The 27,049-nt window shown below is 34.9% G+C and overlaps 1 protein-coding gene across 3 annotated transcripts in view; it reads right to left on the reverse strand.

Annotated features, from left to right (window-relative positions):
- Positions 1 to 26,525, reverse strand: part of MBD5 (methyl-CpG binding domain protein 5) — a 178,220-nt gene extending 151,695 nt beyond the window's left edge. For all 3 annotated transcript variants that reach the window (XM_032354060.1, XM_032354061.1, XM_032354057.1), the window contains exon 1: positions 26,439 to 26,525. The gene's annotated coding sequence lies outside the window, so the exon portion shown is untranslated. The remainder of the gene's footprint in view (positions 1 to 26,438) is intronic.
- Positions 26,526 to 27,049: the final 524 nt, after the last annotated feature.

The following is a 27,049-nucleotide window of genomic DNA, read 5'->3' on the forward strand; positions in this document are numbered from 1 at the left end:
GGCTGCCTGTTTTCAAGTGGGATATCACAGGTAAACAGTTGGAAATATTACCACTTACTTTCTGTATGACCTTGGAAAAGTTACTTATTTTCTCTGTGCTTCAGTCTCCTCATCTGTAAGTGGGGATAATGATATTACCATCTATAAAGATTATATTCATAAAGTACTCATAACAGTGCCAGATACTGTTGCTATATATGTGATTTTTAAAAATAAAAAGTGGGATTGATTATATTAATAGAGATCCTTCACAGAGCACATTATTATCAGTGATATTTTACTTCTGTTACCATCTCAAAGTAATTCTCACCTCGATCCTGTGAGGCATTATTATTATTATTACTACTTGGCCCTCAGCTCTGCATACCAGAAACTTAATTTTATCAGCTTCCTAAACTGATAAAAACTTACAAAAAAGCTGATCAATTTAAAAGTTTTTTTGTGTGTTTTCAAAATGATATTCATTTGATAAAATACTATGTACTAATATCTGGTCTAATTAAGTACTGAACCACCACTTAGACATTACTTGATTAGTATAAAATTAAAGCAAGGAGAATTGAAAACTCGTATCAGACCTTAAGCCATAGTAGTATGATATGCTTTTCTAGTGTGTTAACAATTTCCTCTTACTCTAGATATGATACCTTGAGAAGGCACAGCATCACCAATGAAGTATTCTTTCCAAGAATATTTCATCTGAATCTAATAATAAAAAAATTTTCAGGAAAATCTAAAATAAGGGCCACCTTGCAAACATTGGCCCAGACTGAAAAAAATATCAATGACATGATACAAAGAGGTTGACAATTTTTCTATATTAAAGGATATTAAATGGATATGATAATAGAATACAAAGAATAATCCATAATTAGATCTTGGATTAGAGAAAAAAAGACAGTTATAATTGCTGGACAATTGGGAAATCTAAAATGCAGACTCCAGAAATCTCTATCAGTGAATAAATTTAAAATTAACTTAGGTGGTTTGTACCTAGAAATAAAATTATTCGTTCATGTATTTATATTCATCACAATTTATTAAATACCTATTCATTGTGATAGGCTTGAAGATAACAAAATTCCTGGGAGTAACAAACCCTAAAATATGTACATGGCTTAACCAAAAAGATCAGGTTAAGGGTGTTGAGGACCTTTTTAACTAAGTCTTTGTCAAGCACGTTAGCAAAACAGCTAAACCATATCTGTTATATTTGAGACTCAGGCCCTCTTCCTACTGAAGTATTTTCCCTTCTAAAAGAAGGGAAAAATTAAGAACATTGGAGCAGGTTGCTAGTGCTTCATCCAGCCTTCAGTAAATTCCCACAAGAAGGAATGACCTATCTGGAAGCAGAGAAGGGGGAAAAAAAGACGGCTTTGCCAAAAGAGCTACTTTCTGTCTGTGGTTGAGAATCAGATAATCTGAAGCTTGGCAGGTTGATAAAGCCAAATTATAAGTGTTTTATAATTATCTTTTACTTCTTTTTTAATAGGCTATTTTCATGATGTAGAATTTGAAAGACACGAAGAGGCAGCGAAAATTTCTCTTCCAGTCTTAGACAAGACTGTTTTCCCTCCTTAGAGGTAACTTCTGCTAACAGATTTCCTGTATTCTTCCAGAAATGTTTAATGCACTGCCATATCTGCACTTGCGTGTACAGAAATGGTTATGCACACTGTTCTACACCTTGATTTCTTCATAGCACATTTTGTCAATGGGTGATTCCAGTACCGTTGCCTTATTTTATATTATTATTATAAAACTATATTGTAAAAACTATAGACAAAAATACAAGGGGACATAAAGATGTTTTCTCATGCAAAGGAAATAAGATAATGGCCACCAGGAAGAAAAGAGCATTGAGGTGTCTGAGTATAGAGTATTGAAGACAATAACTCAGGAATGTATCTGGGAAGATTTGTCTGAAAACATCTTTGGATTCTAAGCATGCCAGTGTATTGTGACAGAGCCCCTAAAAAGTTGCTGTAGCCTCTGCCATGAGAGGGGTGCTAAAGTGGCTAAGACTCAGCTGGCAGACATAAAGGAGAGGGCACAGCCCTTACTAGAAACCATGGCAAGAATCATGGTAATAGATCCAGTTTATGAAGTCCAGAGGCCAAACAAGGAATTATGCCTTTGTGGATGCTGGCACATTGGCCAAAATGTCAAGGGTCAAGCAATAACTCAATGGCGACAAGGAAGCAGAGAGAAGAGTACAGAAACCCACACTCATTCATTGACGCCCGGTATATAAGTCTCCCAGGAACCTGGAGAAGAGAAGGGACGGAGAATCCTTTTAAGCTAAGGGGAAGAATCTTGGTTTAAAGCCTAAATCAATTTGATTTTACTTTATTTATTTTTATTTTTTTTTAAAGATTTTATTTATTTATTTGACAGAGAGAGATCACAAGTAGACAAAGAGGCAGGCAGAGAGAGAGAGAGGGAAGCAGGCTCCCTGCTGAGCTCAGAGAGCCCGACGCGGGCCTCGATCCCAGGACCCTGAGATCATGACCCGAGCCGAAGGCAGCGGCTCAACCCACTGAGCCACCCAGGCGCCCTGATTTTACTTTAGAAGTAACCAATCAACTACCAGTTGGTAAGATTAATTTTTCCTTTATCTGTGGAAATGGTGGTGGTGGGTGGTACCAGGAAAAGGAATCTGTGAAAAAAGTCAATTTTTAGATATAGGCAAACTATATTTTACACACTTGAGATAAGCAACTACAACATTTAAATCTACATAGCCAGCTTATAGGCCTGTTACAAAAATTCAATGAAATGGTTGTAAAAAATGTACAAATAATAAAGGGTGTGATTTTCTGGTTATGATTTGTGACAGTAACTTTCCTTTAACTTCTTCCCAAGTTCTAAGGACCTTTAATACCATCCCATAATGCCAGATTTTGTATACATATTCACTTCCAAAGTGTATTAGCTTTAGAGTTATTGAATCCTGCTTTGTGGCCCACTGGCTGTATAAATTTGAGGAAATAGCTTAACTTCTCTGAGTCTTGGATTTTTAGGTATAAAACAGAATGACAGCATAGAAAATATAGTCAATAATATTGTATTAACATTGTATGATGAGTGCTCAGTAATGTATAGAATTGCCAAATCAATACATTATACACCTGAAACTAAAATAACATTATATGTTAATTATACTTCAATTAAAAAATATATCCCTTCTCAATATTCTCAATATAAACCCATCCAATAAACAATATGTATTTTCAAAAAATGTGTGATAATAAAAAATTATTTCATACAGGTATGTATCAAGTACAATACATTGTTTGGTCAGTGGTTGGTGGATCTACTATTTTCTCTAAAGTACAGAGAAAACATAAAACATAAAACATAGCTTTATGTTGCCCAGTTTTTGACTGGAAAAGTTTGACCATGTTGTACGTCCTTACCATACAAGACTGAGCTCTATAAAGTAAGGTTCCTTGTTATTGTTTTCAGGCTGATGGAGTAATAAACATCCCCATATACCATGAAGGAAGCAGGTCTCTGTCATAATAAAAGCATTCAAATACAATAAACATAAATAGCAATCTTCTTAAATCTTACCCTGAGACTGAGCATAGGAATTAGTTATAATTATCTCCCATTTCCTCTAAATAGAAATTGCCTTTTTTAAAAAAGGTATTTACCTCAAATCTAACAACCATTAAAAAGAAATTACACAGTGAATAATAAAATCCACAATCAATAATGATTTCTGATTAAAAAGATAGATTGGACGGACATACACATTTAACTCCATCCATTTTTTAAACCATACTAAAATACAGTATTAAAATTTTTGTTAAAAAGCATAAACAAAGAAAGAAAAAGAGAGTGAGCAGTGAATGAATTAATGATGGTAACCAAAATTTGGAAGCTAGAAGACAGAAGTACGATAGCTAACTGATAGCCGATTCAAACAAGCTGAATCCTAAGCCAGCAGTAGGTAAAGCTGGGAAGCAATTTTATTTGCAGTAGTTTCCAAAATACTTGGGAATTGGTAACACCTAAATTTCTGGAAGCAGGTTAAATAACAGTAAGCCTGGTTAGAAACCAATATAAGAATCAATCTCTTGCATTCGTTTTCCATCATTCACAGCTAGACAAGTCCTCCTCCCTCTCTTATCTTGGCAGAAGACTAAATGTTTATTCTTTGGAGTGTGTAAAACAGAAGATTCCCCAACTAGCAAATTTTGAAGAATTCTGGAGGGAAGATTATTCTACTGAAAATAGAACTGAATGAAGTTTTACATGACAAATATTAAGACTCCCAAGTCCTCTACTACTGGGTTGGCAGAACGCTAGTAGCCCATCATAAACTTCTAGGCAGGAGAGTGGAAGATTCTTCTTTGGTGAATATTACTGGAATAAAAACAAAACAAAACAAAACAGGTGTTCAGTGAAATGATACTGGGGGCTCCTGAACAAAAGAGCATGTTCAGGTCTAGGGAATTCACAGCATTAAGCTCCAGTTATGTGTTATCCTGGCCTTCTCCCTTTCTCACTATCTGAAATCTGAACTGACAGCCAATGACCACTAGACATCTGGGGAAAGCCCCTAAAAGGAAAGATGGAACCCGAAACAAACAAATGAACAAACAAAATAAGCAAACAAACAGAAAACAGAACTGTCAGGAAATGAGAATTTCAAAAAAATTACCTTTTTAAAAAAATATTTTATTCATTTGAGAGAGAGAGAGACAGAGAGAGCACAAGCGAGGGGAGAAGCAGGCTCCCTGCTAACATGGGACCCCAACGTGGGGCTTGATCCCAGGACCTAAAGATCATGACCTGAGCTGAAGTCAGATGCTTAAGCCCTTCAAAAAATTATCTTTAAAGAGATAAGAGAAGAACCGCATCCATGAAACAAAACCAGATTGCTTAAAAAAAGAAAGAAAGAAAAAACACTCAGGAGACAAGAAAAGTGTCGGTGGGAAACAAAATTATGATAGAAATGGAAGTATGGAAGATCTCCCAGCAAATGAAAAGACTGATGGAAAGAATATAGGAGAGAAAGGATAAGAAAATTAGAAGAGCAATCTAGAAGGTTCAACATCCAAATAACAGAAAAAGAGAAAAGAAAACAGAGAAAAAATTATCTAAGAGATAACTCATGAAAAATTTTCTGAATTAAAGAATAAGAATTTATGGATTAAAAGGGTTCACTGGGCGCTCAGCCAAATTAATGAAAATAGATCCCCTACAGGGCACATAAAATTTCAGAACTTCGTGACAAACAAAATTGTAAAAGCTTCCAGAAAGGAAAAATATACAAGACAGAAAGTAGAATGTCTTTCAGATTTTCAACACTGGAAACTAAAAGACAATGGAGACAGACCATAAAAACTTTGAAAGAAAATAAATTTCAAACCAGAGTTCTGTATTTAGCCATAATATCAATGAAATATCAATAAAGCTGAAAGATATTTTCAGAGAGACAAGATCAAAGCTATCGGTAGATGTGCTCCAACTAAATGAGAGGAAATGAAGATGGAAAAGACATTAAAAACAAGAGTTTCAACTCAAAAAACAGGAACAAAAGAAGCCCCCAGGTGATAATGAAAAGTAACCTGTCCTGTATGGGACAGAGGTTGCAACTGAATCAGAAACAAGTACATTGAACCAAGCAAATGAAAAAACAAGATAATTATTAATTTTAGGGAAAACATAGAATTAGAAACATGATATGGTTCAGCCATTAATTAATGTATAAAAAACAATTTTATAATTTTATAAATAAATTAATTTATATTAACTTAATTATTAAGTTATAAAATGTGCTTAATTAAAAGTTAAACATCAAAATCATTATATAATTATATTGAGAAGATGATGTATTCGGATTTAATTCAATAGCTTCCATAGTGAGAAATTAATAGATTACATGCAAAGCTGAAAAAAATCAAGAAGTAGAAATAATCATATTCTTTAGAGGTATTCTTTTTTATAAATATAAAAAGGAACAGCTAAAAATGAACTGAAAATGATAGCTTCTGGGAATTAGAAAAATGGTGGAAGGTTTGCAGAGCAGGGGACTGCTGCTGGTTTTTTTTTAAGTCTCATAGGACGGCTTGATTTTTTAAACCATATCCATGTGTAACTTTGATATACACAACACCAACCGAAAAACAGCATAAGATTGCCATTAACAATAATCTGTGGAAACTTAGCAGGCATTTACAAATTCTTAAGTGTCACTGTAGATGATCTGTTTTATTATATAGCCTTACAGGATAAGTTTCTGGAAAAAAAAATGTTGAGGCAGACAAACATCTGCTTTGGCAGTCAGCCCATGGCAGGCATCTAAACATTACTACTTTAGTTGGTAACAAAGAAAAACAAAAATGGGCACTGTACAGAGTCCTAGACATTCTAGGTTCTACCTCTTTTTTAGTTATATAATCTTGGACAAGATATTAAATCTCTTTTTGCTTAAGATTTCTTAAGTGTAAAATCCTTACTTCACAATAATGTTGTGAGTGTTAATTGACACAGGAACAGTGCTTAGCACAGTGCCTGAGACATAATGATCGGTTAATAAATATTTGCTATTTTAATTTTAATTCCAAATTCCTTACTCTCGGTTGTAAGGATTACATCCACTGTACCTCCTTCCACTCCCTTCCATGAACTTTGGAACAATTTATGTTCCATGTACGTCTTGTTCATCTACCCCACAGAGATCAGATTCAATCATTACCCTAAAATTGATCATGTCTGGTCTACTTTGAAACAAAGACTAGAAGTAAGTGTGATACCTGAAACCGTATCTTTTCTTATCCAAACTGCTTTCCCTTTGTTTTATAGCAGCCACGAGCAGGATTTGTAACTAGAAGACCTAAATTTGGATACGTCTTTCAGAAAATATTTTCAGAGTATTGCTTTTCTCACCTGTAAAGTAGATATGAAAAAACCTGCTGGAAAGGACATTTGATGTTTGCCTACCTACCATGCTTCCATGCTTTCCTTCTACTTCCGTTAACTGCATCCTGATTTTTCTTTAACTCACCCATTTCCCAGCTCTGGAGGAGGATTTAAGTGGAGAAGCATGTCAGCATATTACCCTATCCTCTGTCCACAGTTACATGTTCAAGGATGAGCACTTAACCAAATGAGGACCAGTGACACTTAAAACTCTCAGTGTCACCAAGCGTGGAGCTGACAATTGAGCCGATTCAGCTCCAAATTAGCCTAGATGAAAGACCATTCCATGCTATGAGCCAAAATATCCTGTTGTAGTCTAAGCCTGTGTGTGTGTGTGTGTGTGTGTGTGTGTGTGCGCGCGCGTGGTGGGAGGGGGTGCGCAGAGAGGGAGAATGTTCTTCATTGCAACCAAAAGAGTCTTGACTCCTACCTACCTTATAAGTATTATCTCCACTATTTCTAGGCTCAACTGAGATGATAAATAAATTAAAAAATTTGGTAAACATAAAGCTATATGCAAATGTTAACTGTTATTACCACAGTTTTTAATAACTTAAGCCCAACTTCTTCACAAAGCAAACTATGTCAAACTATGTCTTACTATGTCTTGTAAAAGATTTTCACAAAAACCAAAGTACCCTACTTAAGGTCTGGATCTGTTGGATATTATTTGTGAATATATATTGTGTATAAAAACATAAGAATATGCAGTTGTTCAAATCATTCCAGGTCATGCATGTGACAGCAGCTCAGATGGCTTCCTTATTCATCAAACTTAAAAGGTTAGGCTAGTAAACCCCAAATCTCTATTTTACCCTTTGATATTTATGGTTGTATGCTCCATAAACCTGTGTGAATCTCCCTGAAAATATGTATTGTGTAGTAGTTTCTTAAAACTGAATTTTATCAGATAATTAGTTAAGTCTGGAGTACTTTTAATTGTTTTATTATTTATTAAAAACACTAAAAGGAAATCGAAATATGTTACCTACTTCCTATAAAAGCTGATTTTATAAACCTGTAAAATAAAATACTTTGAAGTCAGAGTAAAAACTGGAAGTATATGGATATTTCAAATGAGCTCAAAGGCTTTAAAAAGGCACTTGTTTTCTTAAATAGATCTATCTCTTCATGCCTATAGGATTAATTTGACTGGCAATTCTTTTCTTTCTGGCTAACGCAAAAATAAACTTTAGCTCAATTCCTGTTTCATTTCTCAGAAACTGAGTAAGTGCTGTTGAAATAAATGCCGTTTTAAAATATTTGCTCCATCTGATATGTCCTTGGTCTTATTTCCAGATTAGTTTCCTTTAGGTAAAGGATAGCTAATCAAGTAATGAGGGTGACTTTTGGTCTCACCCTCCATTATCATTACCAGATGACAACAATGAATATAATTATGAGAAAATCATGAGCATGAATGTATATATTTTCTTATGAAGAAAAATACCTAATAAAAATAAAAAAACTGAGCTATAACCACAATTTTTACAGAATTAAAGTGAGATAAGAATGCTATTCTCTAGTTAAAAATAAGTTATTATATCAGTGCCGCTGGTAAAAGTTTCATACCAATTCAAAATATTATTAGACTGATTACTAGTCAGAAAATAATAAAATGCTTGAATTCCAGTTCAGTTAAACCAACAATCTTCTTAATAAACCAGAATTATAAACTGAGCCTATGTAGAGTCTGGTATTTTAATAAATATGCTTTAAATCAGTTCTGTCTTTCAAATGTCTATTTTGGGAAGTTATAAGGCCGTCCCAGAAATTCTGGAATTGTTTGAAGTATTTTTGAAATTTCTGTTTTGTAAATATCTTTACAATTAGCTTTTGCACCACACAAGATCTCTTGTTTTTGATCCAAAAGGCATACATAACTTTTGACCCACTAAACATAGCTGGAGATGACATTTAGTTGATTTCAGAATTCAGATGAAACTTGTGTGTATATTTAAAATAGTGGTCACAGAACAAAAGCAATTCCATAAATATTTTGTGCAAAGGTAGTCCCATGGAACTAAGTCTATGGTTTCAAAAGTTCTGTGGAGAAAGAGTCAAATAATAATCTAGATTTAAAAATTTTGTGTTTGTCACCTTCCCTACAATTATATCTTAAGTTAGGAATAAAACAGTCTGATTATGCAGGCATAATAAATCGTAGACTGGGCAATAAAGTTTTCTTTTTTTTTAATGAGCAACTCCAGGAAATTAGTTCAATTTAACAAACATTAATTGAGTGTATCCTATGTATCTGTAGTAGTGCCAAGTATAATCGGAAATAAATAAATAACAAGGCACCTATAAGGTACTAGAAGAGGAAATTATGTGTAATAACCACTACAACATCTACTTCACTTAATTCTAGAGTAGACTATTATAAATGAAGTTAAAATCTTAGTTGTGTAAGTTAATTTACAAATGCAAATGTTTTCTTATGTTTACCTTATTCCTACTACCATTGTATACCTTTATAAATACTTATCACATTAAATTGTATAAATTTATTTATATAGTGCCCCATCAGCTAGCCTATGAGCTCTGTGACAGTAAGGACTGGAATCATAGCATGATGTTTAATACAACAAACATGCACAACAACCATATGAATCATAAGGCAGGAAGTTAAATGTATTATCACTGAAAGAAATGCAAAATGGTATAAGAAAACCAAACAAGGAATGGTTCAATTTTCACTAAAGAGTTTGGGGAAACCTTCCAAAGAAAGAAGCATTTAGAGATCTCAATACAGAGAAATATAAGAAGAAAGAGAGGATTACAGATAGATGGAAGAGGAAAGGTTTGCAAAAGCATGAAAGTAAAGAAAGTACTGCAGATGCTTTAAAACTTTTCATAATCTAGTATCAGTGGAATTCTAAGCCTTTGTGGTTGAATAATAGATGTAATAGAGGTATGAAGAGGAACAGTGGGAGAAACACTGAGACAAGTCAGTAGCAATCTGAGTGGGTTTGTTTTCCCATACCTGTACAACTTTGGGGCTAATGCAGGTGCCATGAAAATGGCTTTTGGGTATCTACCACATGACTGAACACAATTCAGCTGTCTAAACTGTTTTAGAATAATGTATGACACTGTTTACCAAATGGTATTTCATAGAATGATACAGTCAGAAAAACGTAATGCATGCTTGCAGAGCCCAGTTCAATCTAGTGTATTTTCCCAAATAATCTGACCATGGAATCTTTTTGAAATTCCTATTAACATCTTACTTTGAAAAATATTATTGTAATTTCCTTATGTTAATATGTATGATATCACAATACTTGAACTCAAAATTTGAGTCATCAGATGGGTCTGTTTCAAGACTTTTGATGATATATTACTATTGGGAATAACTCCTAAACATCCACTAATTTGAAAGCAACAGAGAATACGAGATAGGGTCATAATAAATTAGACAGATTACCAACATAAGTTTACTTTTGTCTTATATACCCAAACCTACCCGAAATATTTAACAGTTCATGATAGATTGATCAAGATTACGGTGAAGCTTAGTGAAATAAACCTAAGGTTTGACTCAGATATAATACCTTAAAAATATCAAGAAACTGGAAACAAAGCAATTGTTGAATAAATTTTGGTACATCCATACTATACAATATATCACAGTGATTTAAAAAATTAGAGCTATTTCTACAAAGCAGTGTAGAATGAAAAATGTGAAATGTTGGGCCATTTGTGTGTGTGTGTGAGAGATTCCTTTTTTTTTTTTTTTTTAAGATTTTATTTATTTGACAGATGGAGATCACAAGTAGGCAGAGAAGCAGGCAGAGAGAGAGAGGGGGAAGCAGGCTCCTGCTGAGCAGAGAGCCTGATGTGGGGCTCGATCCTAGGAGCCTGGGATCATGACCTGAGCTGAAGGCAGAGGCTTTAACCCACTGAGCCACCAGGCACTCCAAGATTCCAGATTCCATTTTTTAAAGCAATGAGCAAAATTCCTGTCTATGTGTGTATCCACTGAATACAGAAAAGATATAGAGTGGGTTAAGTTAAAAAAGGACTTCATAAAGACATGATCATAATTTTACATAGATATAAAAGTAAGATCTAAAAAACTGAAGAATATTAAAAACTACAGAATTTACATCAAAGTTTATTATGACCAGTATAATAAATGATTACCTGTTTGAATTCTTTGCTGGTTGCCCATTAATTACAGTGGGAGCTGGGGTGGGTGAGATGTCCATTTTTTAGCACGTGTTATATATCCCTTCATGATCTGGTCCCTACTCTTTTTAAATTTTTTATTTTTTATAAACATATAATATATTTTATCCCCAGGGGTACAGGTCTGTGAATCGCCAGGTTTACACACTTCACAGCACTCACCATAGCACATACCCTCCCCAATGTCCATAACCCCACCCCCCTTCTCCCAAAGGTCCCTACTCTTTTTATATTACCAGTGTATAGCCTACCTTCCAGTTATTTGAAACAACCTCCTATTTACTGGAATACCCTGTGCTACTTCATATTCCTGTGCCTGTGTCCTTTTCTCACTTTTCTGCCTGTTATGTTTAAGACCTAGTCATACAAATATAAAAAACATAACATATAATAAGCACAAAGTAAGTGTTATAGGAATTCAGAATCCTGCTTGGGATAGTCAGGAAGAGCTATCTGAATTAGGTCTTGAAGGATTAGCACTTAAATAGAAATAGGGTGAGAAGGTATTCCAAGCAGGGAGAAAGGACAAAAGCCACAATATATAGGTGGTATGCAGTACAAGCCATCTTCAGGAGACAGTGCCTGGTATGTAGTGGGTATGTGGTAAATAACTGGATGATTAGGTGGGTGGGTTTATCAGAGGATCAATGTAGGGAAATAGCAAGTTATAAGATGGGAAGGTTGGGAGGGGACCAGATAATTGGGTCTTAAATATGTAGCAAAGACACCCCAAATATATCCTGTACACTCAGGCTCTTCAAACAGGAGTACACGTAATTCATGTGACACTAGAACGACCATGGCACACATGAAGCATCTCTGACTCATCAATTTTCTTTGAAAATGTAGAATTAAGTTATTATATGATATCTAAATTTAAGCATTATTTTTATATTAAAAACAGACATATTATATGATATCTAATTTTAAACATTATTTTGATATTAAAACCAACAGATGTATATAGATATAAAATCTGGGTGAACTTTTAAGATAAAACAGAAAACTTCAAAGAAATGTTGAGCTTGTGATAAAGAGCTTTCAGGTTATGCTACCAGATCCTGGTGCACACCTCTTTACATCCTTTCCTGGCAGTGGAAATACGGAGTCAGGAAAGGGATTTGAGCAAGGCAGTGACACGATTAAAGTGATGATTTATTTATATTAATCTAGCAGTGGGAATGCTGACTGGCCCAGAACGGGGAGACGATTAGAAATCTGTATCCTAGCTAGAGAAGTACTGCAACAGTCTGAAAGGGTAGCTATTGGAATGGAAAGAAGCATGACAACCTCCATTGAAGAACTTAGTATTTCAACCACTATTGCAACTCGTGCCAATGTTAAAATTGACTCAGTGATGCTGGACCTTTTTCATATTGAGAGGCAGTTTATTTGTTATTAGGTAAGTAGTAACTCTGGCGCCAGAATGCTTGAGTTTAAATTTTGGCTCAGGCACTTATTTGCTGTGTGACTTAATACAAATTGTTTAAGTGTTCTGTATCTCTACTTCCTCATTTGTGTAATGGGGATAATGACACTTACTATTAGCTACTTCACTCGATTGCTGTGAGGTTTAAATGACTTAATATATGTAAAGCATTTAAAATAGTGCCTGGCACAGTAAACACTATTTAAGTATTATCTGCTATAATTACTATTATTATTTAAAAAATTATTTATAGTGACCTCCATCTTTCCCAAGACTCTAAGATTTTAGGAATTAGGGAAAACTATTTGGTATAAGTATATATTATCTAATTCTGTAATGGTTCTGGAAAATCCCTGAATTCTAGAATCTCCACCAAGAGGGCATTAAAAAATTATAGGCTTGGTCAGCTCCCCAGTATATTTGTACCCTATTGCCACTTCTTTACAATTAAAAGGTCTCTTTTGAATTTGATAACCTGTTTTTAAAATGTCCATAAAAAGTGTTTCTGGCACCTACTAAGATTACATTTATTTGAAAAAGTAAATATTTTGTTAAAATTAATTGCTGATATAAAAAAATGGAGAAAAAATGCAATCATATCTACTCAGAATGAGCAAACTCATGGTGGGCTGTCTGTTATGGTACGGCACAGTGCATTGATAGGCTTTAATAGCTTGAACCAAATGAAATTGCCCATATTCAATCATTTTTAACTAGCAGAAATGTCAATTTCAAATGACTTAACTTACTATTTCCTTAAATATGCCTTGGACAAAGAATGTATGCTTTTTTGTTTCTTAATCAAATTCTATACTCTTATTTGTTTGTTAGTTAAAATAACCAAGAAATAATGTGGACAAATAAGATCCACAGACCATTCATATAAATTAACAGCCTGGAATTTGGAAAACTCTTGTTCTTGCCTTAAACCTCTTCCTGCACTTGCCCCTGCTGTGCTGTCATGGTAAGCAGGCTGGTCCCACGGGTGGCCTTACAGTCTGGTCTCTACCAACTGTGCATATATTAGCCACCAAAAGCCTCGCTTTTGTTTGGGGTATTGCTTTTTTTAAGTATGCTTAGAAAGATTTTCTGGACTTCAGATATTAAAGGCCTTTGACTATACTAATGAATGAAAACCCAAATTGATTTACCACTGAATTCCTTTTGTAATGATTTGGGGGATTTACTAAAATTCAGAAGGTCATACTTATAAAAATCAGTAGCAACTCTAATTATTTGGCTGGGCATCTCAATCTGGCCATTTGCAATCATCATTTGACTCTCTGGGACCGTATAAAAATACAAACAGTATTTTCAAATTGAACTTTTATTTTGAATAGCTCTTGAAATAAAGACATTTGTGTATGCACGCGTGCGTGTGTGTGTACGTACTATGTAAGATAATATAGAGATACATTATTAGCATATATTTTGGTATGGTATATCCTTTTTTGGTTTGCAGTTTTAGTTTAAAAAAAATAAGAATAAGATGAAAGCTACCAAATTCTTCAAAAAAGCAAACAAACAAACCTAGAACAGCTTAAATACCTGGATATCAAAAGAATCCAAACTGAGTTATAGATCTACGTGAAATTAAATGGACTTGATAAAAATGAGTCTCTTCATTTGCAACTGTTACTAATAATAGTAAGATACATGGAAAAAATATTGCCCTAGTCTTGTTCTACATCTTAGCTTCAAAGGTTAAAGGACTGAAAGATGAGAAAGGAGAGGTCTTCACCTTGGATTGCCCCAAAAGGAAAAATGTAGGATGAGTAGGAGGACATAGCCAAAAGGCAGTGATGAGCTTAGAGCAATACAGACCTCTAAATATTATGAGCAAAACTCAAATCCAAGTAAAATCACCAGCATTTTCCCATCTCCAATTTATTATTCATGCCACAGAGGAGGTTTTTCCAAAATACAAATCTGAGCATAACATCTGCCATTTTAAAAACCTCAATAGATTTACATTGTTACTGAACCTAAGAGAAGTAAAAATGTCTTCACATGGTCTTTTAGAGATACTGTGATCCAGTTACTTAACTCCTCTTACAGCTTCCTATTCACTGACACCTTTCACCAATTAGTCTAATTTATCATTTAGGCAAAAGTTCCCTTTGGGTCCTGGTATTCTCTATATTGCTTCCAGCCACATGGCTTCCTGCTAGGCGTTCTGCCTAGAATGTTCTTTCCTTCCCTTTTGACAGTTAGTCCATATCCTACTGGCAATTAACAATAAAACAGTATGATTTATTCCCATTTGGCCTGTGAATGAAGTGCTGTGGGGCTATAGAGAAGTGATTATTTTATTAGGTGTCTCTATATCTTAGTTACCGGTGATAGAAACCAACTTGATGCAATTTCAGCAGAAAGTAAATTTATTAATAGGAAGGACCTCACAGAATTCTCCAGGAAGCTGGAGAATTAGCTTTGGAGGCTACCAGTCTAGGAAAAGGGGCCCCAGCATACAACGCTGCTGTTTAGAAGCTGCAAGCTAGATGCTGCCTCTAGAATAGCTTTTCTGTTGTATCTGGAAAATGGAAGCAGTTGCTATATGTTTACCTTCTCTAAAAATGGAGTTTATGGCCTGTTTTCTCATGGCTCTAGTTTTTGCCTCAAAGACTGTGGAGTATATACCTGAACAGTCAGAGTCTTGCTTACAAACTCATGCTCAAATGCAAGTAGTTGATATTTTGAGCCTCTCAGGTAGGAACTATCTTTAATTTAGAAGCTAAGGGACCCCCTAAACAAAGAAAGAGGACTCTGATACTAATTCACCAAGAACAACAACAAATATCCACTAGATTAAAAATGGAGATAAAAACGAGGAAAATTTTTTTGGAAAGTAGTATTTTAGTTAGGTCTCTCAACTCTCTTAGTCTCTTTCCTTCTCTCTTTTTTGGCTTTTGTCAAGGAAGATTTTGTCAGACAGAGAGAGAGCACGTGATCGGGAGGACACTGCAGGGAAAGAAAAGACCATAGCAATGGTTCTTACGTAGCTTTAGAATCAACTGAGAAGCTTTTAAGAATAAATCAACATAAAAATTCTGAGTCAGTAGGAGTGGACTGAGGCTCTGGTTCCTCACAAAATTATCAGAAGATGGTTGCAATCACTTGGCTAGGCATTTCTGATATCAAAAGCATGGACATGTGACATAAATGGTGTGTTCTGAGAAAGTAGTAAGTTGTTGGTGCAGTATGAGTGGAACACAGGCAGAAGATCAGATGTGAGGCAAGAAAGGTAAACTGTGGCCAAACAGGGAATGTTATGAAGTTTATCACACAGGCTGGCCATCAGATATTTGGGAAATTAGTAATGATACAACATAGAAATCTATTAACCTTGCATGTGGGAGAAGTACAATAAAACAAAAACTTTAGTAAATAATGGGAAATGACTGTGCATCAGTTATAAAACAGAAGAGAAAAATATCCTTAAGAAAATGGAATAAAACTGGGATTTTACAGGGGCACCTGGGTGGCACAATCAATTGAGTGTCTGACTCTTGGTTTCAGCTCAGGTTGTGATCTCAGGGTCATGAGATGGAGCCCTGCATCAGAGTATAGTCTGCTTGAGATGCTCTCCCCTTCTCCCTCTGGTTCTCCCCCCATTCTCGCTCTCTCTAAAATAAACAAAATCTTTTTTAAAAACCCTGAAATTTTATATATCTTATATGTAGGTGTCTGAAAGTTCAGTCAGACAACAGAACCAGATGTTCTTTCAGTTTTTGTGGGTGAATGAAAGTAGATGATTAGTCAATGTAGATTAGAAAGGGGGAAGCAAGAACTCTTAAAAATTCTTTAACTTTTTGGAGGTAAGCTCTTAAAATTAAGAACTCTTATAATTCCGAACTTGAAACAAAACTTTTTAAACAGCGGACAGACCAAGATCACCTTTGCCAGGGAAGCTCTGGGAGGAGAATGGTTGCTGTAGAAGGAAGGAGAACCCAGCCTGTATTAATGTAGTTTAGGTTAACTGGGGGATAATCTTGTATCAGAGAAAGAGAAAGTTTCCCTAGTCCCGCTTTGTCACCCTGGTATGGATGGGGGCGATAACATGATAAAAACCGAGACTGCCTATGATCCAGAATTAGTTATTCCCTTTCCTAGATGACCTACAGGGTATCATCTGTATAAACAGATGATCTTAAGTTAGGTTACACCTATTCACACATGTTGACATTAAGTCTAAACATGTATTACTGACATTTGGGCATGCTGTAATTCATTGCCCTTAGCGTACAAAGTGGTTTGTGGCATGATGATGCTGATTTCTAGAGCTAAACTGATAGATTAATAAATGATAAATCACACAGAAACAAACATCCTTCTGAGAAGAACAGAAATGTTGATGGGATACCATCCAAAAGGTAATGGCCCAGATCCACTTCTGGAATGGATGAGGAGTAAGGAGCTTACCAGAGAAACAGTCAAAGCTGGAAAAATTATAAAAGCACTAACATTTATAATTTCTAGAAACGGTTTTAAGGGCAAAAAGCAAATAAACAACCCTTTTTGCAATTGTAATTAGCCCTTACTTGCAGAGCAGAGGTGAAGAAGGCTGAGAACAAATGGCCTCAATCATCCTTGCCCCAGCTCAGTTTTAGGGTAGAAGTTCCACACCAGCAGGGGCAAGCCAAGATGATCAGAGGCGACTGTTCCACCAACTGTCCCATTCATAAAATGGGTGTCACCCCAAGAAAAGTGGACCACTGCCCTTGTCCATAGCTTCAGAGCAGTGGCTCAGAGATTTTGCCTAGGCATAGATGCAGGCCATAAAAATGGAGTTTTAAAGCTCTCTCCAAAATAAGTAATTTTATTTAGAACAGAGTGTAGAAAAGTTCAGGATTAAGGGTGACACAAGTAAGAAAGTACGAGAAGGCTAGTAACTCTTCACGAGAAACAAAATAAATGGCAGGCCACATCAGTACAGAATAATAAATAAATTATAAATCAGTTACCAAATAAAACAAAAAAATACCTCAGGAAAATAGGATTTTTAACAGAGAGAACCAAGGAAAGAGACAGAAAGAAGAGTCCTTCTAGGGTAGGAACAAACTTCAAAAAGAAAGGCCTCAAAACCTACTCTAGCAAAGAGGCTAGAATTTAATTGGATCAGACTATAGAGTAATTTGTGTCCTTAAGCCTTGTCAAAAACAACAAAGTATTCCACCAGCAATCAGTGAAGCTCAACAGATGTGTGAGATACCGACAGAGGCAGACAGCATAATAATGATCAAGAAAGTAAAAAGAGCTATGTTATAAATACTGTTATTACATGGGGACCATGTGCATGGGCAAACCCAAACCATTTCAGGAGTATTAACAGAAGCCTGACCAATGGGGGAAACAGAACTAACTAAAATAGTCTGTAAGTAATTAAACAAATAAACAAGCAAAGAACAATAAAAAAGTCCTGGAAGAGAGACTCAGTATCTAGAGTTGATAGGCTATTGAAAATGTCAAGTTTCGAACAGCAAAAAATTATAAGACATGCAAAAAACATTAAAGTATGACCTAAACACAGGGAAAAAAATGAGTAGAAACTAATTTGTGGGAGAGCATTTCTCAACTCATTTTGAAGCCATTATTACTCTGATACAAAAATTAGACAAAGACATCACAAGAAAAGAAAACTACAGATCAATCTCTCTTATGAATATAGACACAAACATCTTAAATTAAGTAGCAGGAAACCAAATCTGGCAACATATAAAAAGTATCATACACCATGACTATATGGAACGTATCCCAGGAATGTAAGGTTGGTTTAACATCCAAAATGAATTAATTTAATACACTGTATCAGTAGAATAAAGAAAAATCACATGTTATTATCTCAACAGAACAAATAAAATAATAATAAATAAATAATAAATAAATAAAATCCAACACCTCTTGATGATAAAAATATCTACAGATTAGGGATGCCTAGGTGGCTCAGTTGGGTAAACGTCTACCATCAGCTCAGGTCATGATTTCAGGGTCCTGGGATCAAGCCCTGTGTAGGGCTCCCTGCTCAGTGGGATCTTGCTTCTCCCTCTTCCCGTTATATCCCCATAGTCTCTCTTGGTATCTCTCTCTCTTTCAAATACATAAATAAATAAAATCTTTAAAAAATCCTCTACAAATTAGAATTAGAGAAGTGAACTTCCTCAAAGAATAAAAACCATCTTTTAACAATCCACAGCTCATATCATAATTAACAGGGTAAGAATGAGTGTTTTTTTGGAGTGCCTGGTGGCTCACTGGGTTGAAGACTCTGCCTTTGGCTTGGGTCATGATCTCAGGGTTCTGGGATTGAGCCCCACATCGGGTTCTCTGCTCAGCAGGAAGCCTGCTTGTGATCTCTGTCTGTCAGATAAATAAATAAACTCTTTAAAAAAAAAAAAAAGAAAGAATGAGTGCTTTCTTCCTACATTGGGAAAAAGACAAAGGATATCCACTGTTAACACTTCTATTCAACATTATACTGGAGGTTCTAGCCAGGGAAACTAGGCAAGAAAATGAAATATGAGGGACCTAGATCAGGCATAAGTAAAACTATCTCTATTTCAGATGATATGGTCTTCTTTGTAGGAAATTCAAAGGAATTCTCTAAGAAACTATAAAAATTTATAAATGAGTTCAGCAAAGTTGCAAGACAAGATCAATATAAAAAATCAGTCACTTTCTCTATATTGACAATGAACAATATGAAATGATATTAAGAAACAATTCCAAACTAATGAAGTACTATACAGTGGCTAATTGAACATAATAAAAAATAATTAAAAAATAATAATAAAAAGAAAAGAAACAATTCCATTTAAAATAGTATCAAAGGAATAAAATATTTAGGAACAAATTTAGCAAAAGAAGTATATAATTACACTCTAAAAACTGTGAAAGTTTACTGAAGAAAATTAAGACTTAACTAAATGGAAATACATGTTCATGGATGAATATGAGCCTTACTATTATTGCTAAGACACGACATTCCCCAAATTGATCTTTAGATTAAATGCAATGTCTATCAAAATCACAGCTGGCTTCTTTGTAGAAATTGACAGGCTGAATATGTAAAATTTATATGAGAATTCAAGGGACCCAGAATAGCCAGGACAAACAATCTTGAAAAAGAAGGACCAAGTTGGAGAACTCAATTCCTTACATTAATCATGCAACATGATGCCCCCAGCTTTGTTTTTCTTTTTCAACATTTCCTTAGCAATTTGGGGTCTTTTCTAGTTCCACACAAATTTTCGGATACATGAATTTTAGGATTGTTTGTTCCAGCAGTTTGAAAAATTCTGGTAGTATTTTGATCGGGATGGCATTGAAAGTATAGATTGCTCTGGGCAGTACAGACATTTTAACAATGTTTATTCTTCTGATCCATGAGCATGGATGTTCTTCCATCTTTTTGTGTCTTCTTCAACTTCTTTCATTAGTGTTCTGTAGTTCCTCAAGTACAGAGCCTTTACCTCTTTGGTTAGGCTTATTCCAAGGTACCTGATGGTTCTCGGTGCTATAGTAAATGGAGTCAATCCTCTAATTTCTCTTTCTATAGTTTCATTGTTGGTGTATAAGAAAGCAACTGATTTCTGTGCATTGATTTTGTATCTTGCCACATTACTGAACTGCTGTATGAGTTCTAATAATTTGGGGGTGGAGTCTTCTGGGTTTTCCATATAAAGTATCATGTCATCTGCGAAGAGAGAGAGTTTGACTTCTTCTTTGCCAATGTGAAAACCTTTTATTTCTTTTTGTTGTTTGATTGCTGTTGCTAGGACTTCTAGTACTATATTGAATAACAGTGGCAAGAGTGGACATGCTTGTCGTGTTCCTGATCTCAATGGAAGACTATTAGCCTTTTCCCATTGAGAATGATATTCACTGTGGGCTTTTCATAGATGGATTTTAAGTTGAGGAATGTTCCTCTATCTGTATACTTCAAAGCATTTTAATCAGGAAAGGATGCTGTATTTTGTTAAATGCTTTTTCTGCATCACTTGAGAGGACCATGTGGTTTTTTTTCTTTTATTGATTTGTTCTATCACATTGATTGATTTGCGAATGTTAAACCACCCTTGCACCCCAGGGACCCACCTGGTCATGTGATCACCAAGATAGCACAGTACTGGCACAAAAACAGAACACATAGGCCAATGGAGCAGAGTAGAGAGCCCAGATATGGACCCTCAACTCTGTGGTCAAATAGTCTTTGACAAAGCAAGAAAAAAATCCAGTGGAAAAAAAAAACAGTTTCTTCAATAAATGGTGCTTGGGAAATTGGACAGCTATGTATAGAAAAATGAAACTTGACCATTCTTGTACACCATACACAAAGAATCGTACATCATACACAAAGAATAAACTCGAAATGGATAAAAGACCTCAACGTGAGAGGAATCCATCAAAATCCTAGAGGAGAACATAGGTAGTAACCTTTTCGATATCAGCCACAGCAACTTCTTTCAAGACATGTCTCCAAAGGAAAAGGAAACAAAAGTGAAAATGAACTTTTGGGACTTCATCAAGATAAAAAGCTTCTGCACAGCCAAGGAAACAGTTAACAAAACAAAGAGGGAATCCATGGAATGGGAGAAGTTATTTGCAAATGACACTACAGACAAAGGGCTGATAGCCAACATCTATAAAGAACTCCTCAAACTCAGCACTCAAAAAACACATAATTACATTAAAAAATGGGCAGAAGACATGAACAGACACTTCTCCAAAGAAGACATACAAATGGCTAACAGATACATGAAAAAATGTTCATCATCATTAGCCACCAGGGAGATTCATATCAAAACCACATTGAGATACTACCTTACATGGGTTAGAATGGCCAAAATTAACAAGACAGTAAACAACAATGTTATGGAGAGGATGTGGAGAAAGGGGAACCCTCTTCCACTGTTGGTGGGAATGCAAGTTGGTGCAGCCACTTTGTAAAGCAGTGTGGAGATTCCTCAAGAAATTAAAAATAGAGCTACCTTATGACCCTACAATTGCACTATTGGGTATTTACCCCAAAGATACAGATGTAGTGAAAAGAAGGGCCATATGTACCCCAATGTTCATAGCAGCAATGGCCACATTTGTCAAACTGTGGAAATAGCTGGGATGCCCTTCAGCAGATGAATGGATAAAGAAGATATGGTCCATATATACAATGGGATATTACTCAACCATCAGAAATCATGAATACCCAACTTTTGTGTCAACATGGATGGGACTAGAGGAGATTATTCTGAGTGAAATAGTCAAGCAGAGGGAGTCAACTATCACATGGTTTCACTTACTTGTGGAACATAAAGAATAACATGAAGGTCACTAGAAGGAAAGGAAAAGTGAAGTGGGGGAAATTGTAGAGGGAGATGAAGCATGAGAGACTGTGGACTCTGAGAAACAAACTGAGGGTTTTAGAGGGGAGGGGGGTGGGAGGATGGGTGAGCCTGTTGGTGGGTATTAAGAAGGGCACATATTGCGTGGAGCACTGGGTGTGGTCCATAAACAACAAATCTTGAAACACTGAAAAAATAAAATTAAATTAAAAAAATCTTACAGTAATCATCACAAAACTAAGTAATTAAGAGTGTGGTACTGGCATAAAGATAGACACAGACCAATGGAATCCAACTGAAAATCCCAAAACAAACCCTCATATTTACGGTCAATTTTTTTTTAACAAAAATGTTACAAGAATTCAAAGGTGGAAAGTAAACTTCCCAAAGGGATCTATGACAAACAGATACTCATATACAACTGTATATGATTTTATAGGGTTATTAGGGAATACAAATGAAGTGTAAGAATGAAACAACTCTACCACTCAAACACAATTCATGGTTCAACTGTTGATTTTTGTATATCTTCTTCCGGAATTTTAAACTTTATGCATTTTTAACAAAAAAGCCCATGCTTCAACAAAATCTTTGCAAACATTATATAAAACAATATCATAATATTGTCCTGTAATTTGTTTATTACCATTCACTACTGTGTTATTTAGGTTCTTTCCAAATTTAATTATTATAAATAATCTTGCAAATTTCCTTGAGATAAGACTTTTTCTATACTTCTTTGGAATAGATTTTTAGAAATTGGGTCAAGGATAATAATAACTTTAGGCTTCTGGTATACATATATATCTTAACTGCTTTTAAGAGTTTTACATCTACCAGCAGTGTAAAAAAAATACAGTTGGCCCTTGAACAACATGAGGGTCAGGGGTACTGACTCCCTATGTAGTTGAATATCCATTTATAATTTTTGACTCCCCAAAATCTTTACTAATAGCTTATTGTTGACCTGAAGCCTTATAGATAACATATACAGTCAGTTAACACGTTTTGTACATTACATGTATTATATACTGAATTCTTACAATAAAGTAAGCTAGACAAAGAAAATGTTATTAAAATCATAAGGAAGAGAAATACATTTACAGGTCTGTGCTGTATCAAAAGCATTCTGCATGTAAATGGACCCATAGCAGTTCAAATCCATGTTGCTCAAGGTTTAATTGTTTCTGCTTCTACATAGCTTCACAAACATACCTCATTGAAGTGGAGATGCAACATGGGGGGTTTGGGGGGTAGGAGAAGAATAAATGAAACAAGATGGGATCGGGAGGGAGACAAAAACCATAAGTGACTCTTAATCTCACAAAACAAACTGAGGGTTGCTGGGGGGAGCGGGGTCGGGAGAAGGGGATGGGGTTATGGAAACTGGGGAGGGTATGTGCTATGGTGAGTGCTGTGAAGTGTGTAAATCTAGCAATTCACAGACCTGTACCCCTGGGGATAAAAATACATTATATATTTATTAAAAAAATAAATAAATAAATTAAAAACAAACAAACAAACATACCTCATTTTCATGAGTAGTATCATCTTTAAAAGTCTTTAGAGCATCTATTTGAAATTTTACTTATAAGCTATATTGGACAAAGAACTCATTTTAAGTTTAGTAATGGGGGTAATATTAATATTTGCTATAAAAGTTTTGCATAACAGCAAAGGAAACAATCAACAAAACTAAAGGCAACTTATTAAATAGGAGAAGATATTTGCAAATGATGTATCAGATAAAGGACTAGTATCCAAAATCTATAAAGAACTTATCAAAGTCAACACCAAAAGTTAAATAATCCAGTTAAGAAATGGGCAGAAGACATGAACAGACATTTCTCCAAAGAAGGCATACATATGGCCAAGAGACACATGAAAAAACGCTCAACTTCTCTCATCATCAGGGAAGACAAATCAAAAGAATAATGAGGTACCACCTCACACTTGTCAAAATGGCTAAAATTAACAACTTAGGAAACAACAGATGTTGGCCAGGGTAGAGAAGGGGGAACCCTTTTACACTGCTGATGGGAATGGAAACTGGTGCAACCACTCTGGGAAAATAGTATGGAGGTTCCTCGAAAAGTTAAAAAGAGAGCTACCCTATGACCCAGGAATTACACTACCAGGTATTTATCCAAACGATACAAAAATACTGGTTTGAAGGAGCATGTGTACCCAATGTTTATAGCAGCAGTATCAACAATAGCCAAATTATGGAAAAAATCCAAATATCCACTGAAAGATGAATTATATATATGTATATTTATATATAATATAAACTATGTATATTAATATTATATTTATTATATTTATATTATATTAATTATATTATATTTATATATATATATGTATATTTATATATAATGGAATATTACTAAGCCATCAAAAAGAATGAAATCTGGGGCGCCTGGGTGGCTCAGTGGATTAAGCCGCTGCCTTCGGCTCAGGTCATGATCTCAGTGTCCTGGGATCGAGCCCCGCATCGGGCTCTTTGCTCAGCGGGAGCCTGCTTCTCTCTCTCTCTCTGCCTGACTCTCTGCCTACTTGTGATTTCTCTCTCTGTCAAATAAATAAATAAAATCTTTAAAAAAAAAAAAAAAGAATGAAATCTTGCCATTTGCAATGATGTGGATAGAACCAGAATGTAGTACGTTAAGCAAAATAAGTCACTGACAGAAAGACAAACATCGAATGATTGATTTCATTCATTTGTGGAATTTAAGAAACTAAACAGATGAACATGGGGAAGGTAAAGAAAAATAAAATAAGATAAAAAGAGAGAGGGAGTCAAATCACAAGACTCTTATCTATAGAGAAAATTGATGGTTGATGGAGGGGAGGTGAGGGGGAATGGTCTAAATGAGTGATAGGTATTAAGAAGGGCACTTCCTGGAATGAGAACTGGGTGTTATACGTAAGTGATGAATCACTATATTCTACTCCTGAAACAAATACTGCACTATATGCTAACTTGATTTTAAATAAAATATTGGACGAAAAACAAAAAAAGAAAACAAAAACAAAAAATAAACAAAAAAGGTTTGCATAATTTTATGAGATTAATGTATCATATCTTAAATAGAAGTCAAGGCCATTTTTCTTATTCTGGAAAAGAATGGGTTTTTATCAGTAAGATCAAATAAATATTTTGGCCATGTCTACAAGGCACTGTAGTAGAAGTGGGAGAATGTGATGGGAAGGTACAGGCACAAAAATAGTTCAGTAACAATATGAAATTTAAATATATTGCAGAAAATAGCATAAGGTCTCAAGTTTGGTACAAAATTATTTGTCAAGAAGGCAACACTGGGTGTTTATGTAAGTGATTAATCACTAACTTCTACTCTAGAAACTAATACTGCACATATGTTAACAAAATTTACATTAAAAAAAGCAACATGGAAAATGAAGCTTCTAGAACTTCAGGGGAGAGAGAAATCACTTCAAGTTAGGATGAGATTTATTTTCTAATCATAGAACTTAGTACATATATGGAAACCTAGAAAAGTTTTTGTCTTAACATTATTCAAAAGTCTTTAAACAATAAAGGTTAGAATTTTAAAAATTCTGATGTTTAATAAATGTTTCTAACATTTGACCATGAGTATGGACATTAATAGCACCCACTTCTCGATTACTGTTTTTTCTCTTTTCATTATTTCTACTTCAAGACTTACTTAAAAAATTTTTTTATTTATTTGAGAGAGAGAAAGAGAGGGAGAGTGAGAGTGAGCATGAGAGGGGAGAAGGTCAGAGAGAAGAGAAGAGTTCCTGTGGGGCTGGGAGCCCGATGTGGGATTCGATCCCCGGACTCCCGGATCATGACCTGAGCTGAAGGCAGTTGCTTAACCAACTGAGCCACCCAGGAGCCCCACGACTCACTTTTAACCAATTAGCTTGTGATAGATGGTACTAAATTCATCCATGCAGTGAGTGGTTAATTGTACCTGTAGTTCATCTAGTCCTGTCATCCGGGCTTTCTTTTCCTTGGTATGGATTTGCACTTGGGATAGCTATTATAATGTAACAGTGAGTTGTCTGGCACTGCATTCTTTAGTCTAGTATCTATCACACAGAGAAATATCTTTCTTGGGAATTAGAATATTATTCATGTTAAATAAATATCACTATCAACACTGACAGCCCAATTTAAGTCAATGCTCTGGATGAATTTCCATCTTATTACTTTGAAGAAATCAATTCACTTTTATGCAATGTCTGATGTTATACACATATGTGCACACACAAAAAACACATTTTTATGGTACTTTCAAAGAAACAGTTGATGAGTTTTTGTAAGATGGGGAAGCTTTTATATTAAACTTGAAAAGCTTCAGAATTTGCCACACATAAAGCCACAGTCTCATATCTGAAGACTAAAGACAAAACAGAGAGTTCCCATTATCTGAATATTCATCACACAAACAAAAGTTCTCACATCATAAAATACTGATTAATTTATACATCACTCATTAATTGTTCCTACTCAAATATTCTTCCCTCCTCAACACTAAAAAGCCTGTCCTTACCTATTATGATAAAAGTTTTGTTAGTTGGTCTTTCCTTCATCATTGGATGTTGTAAATTTATCTCTTCTTTTAGGATTCCATTTATGGCTGTAAATAATATAATGAAATTGACAATAATGTAATATAAATTGACTCAAAGTCAATATCAAGGAAAAATGCAGGATTTCATGAATGCTATTTGAGTACTACTCAAATTGCACATAAAGCCAGTTAGAACAGTTAAGAAGTAAAACAGAGAAGAAAACCAGCAAGGTTTATGACTCAACAGGTACTCCAAAGGAGAATAATTTGAATATCAAAGATTGGGGAGACTCTTGGGAATATTGGAAAAACAAACAAACAAAAAAAGACCCAGAGTATTTTTGCAAAAAAGCATCCTCTTTAAAAGCATCTTAGAAGGTTAAACATTAAGAGTTGGATGCCATATTGTGTTATCAAATGTGTTAGAAATAACAAAAAAATTAAAATATCATTCATTCTTTATTGATTTTTGTTATTCCTACAGTTAAAATTATAACCTGTATTTAAATATCTTTGGTTTATGGGGCGCCTGGGTGGCTCAGGGCGTTAAGCCTCTGCCTTTGGCTCAGGTCATGATCTCAGGATCCTGG

Source organism: Mustela erminea, chromosome 8 (assembly GCF_009829155.1).
Source record: "Mustela erminea isolate mMusErm1 chromosome 8, mMusErm1.Pri, whole genome shotgun sequence".
Taxonomy (NCBI): domain Eukaryota; kingdom Metazoa; phylum Chordata; class Mammalia; order Carnivora; family Mustelidae; genus Mustela; species Mustela erminea.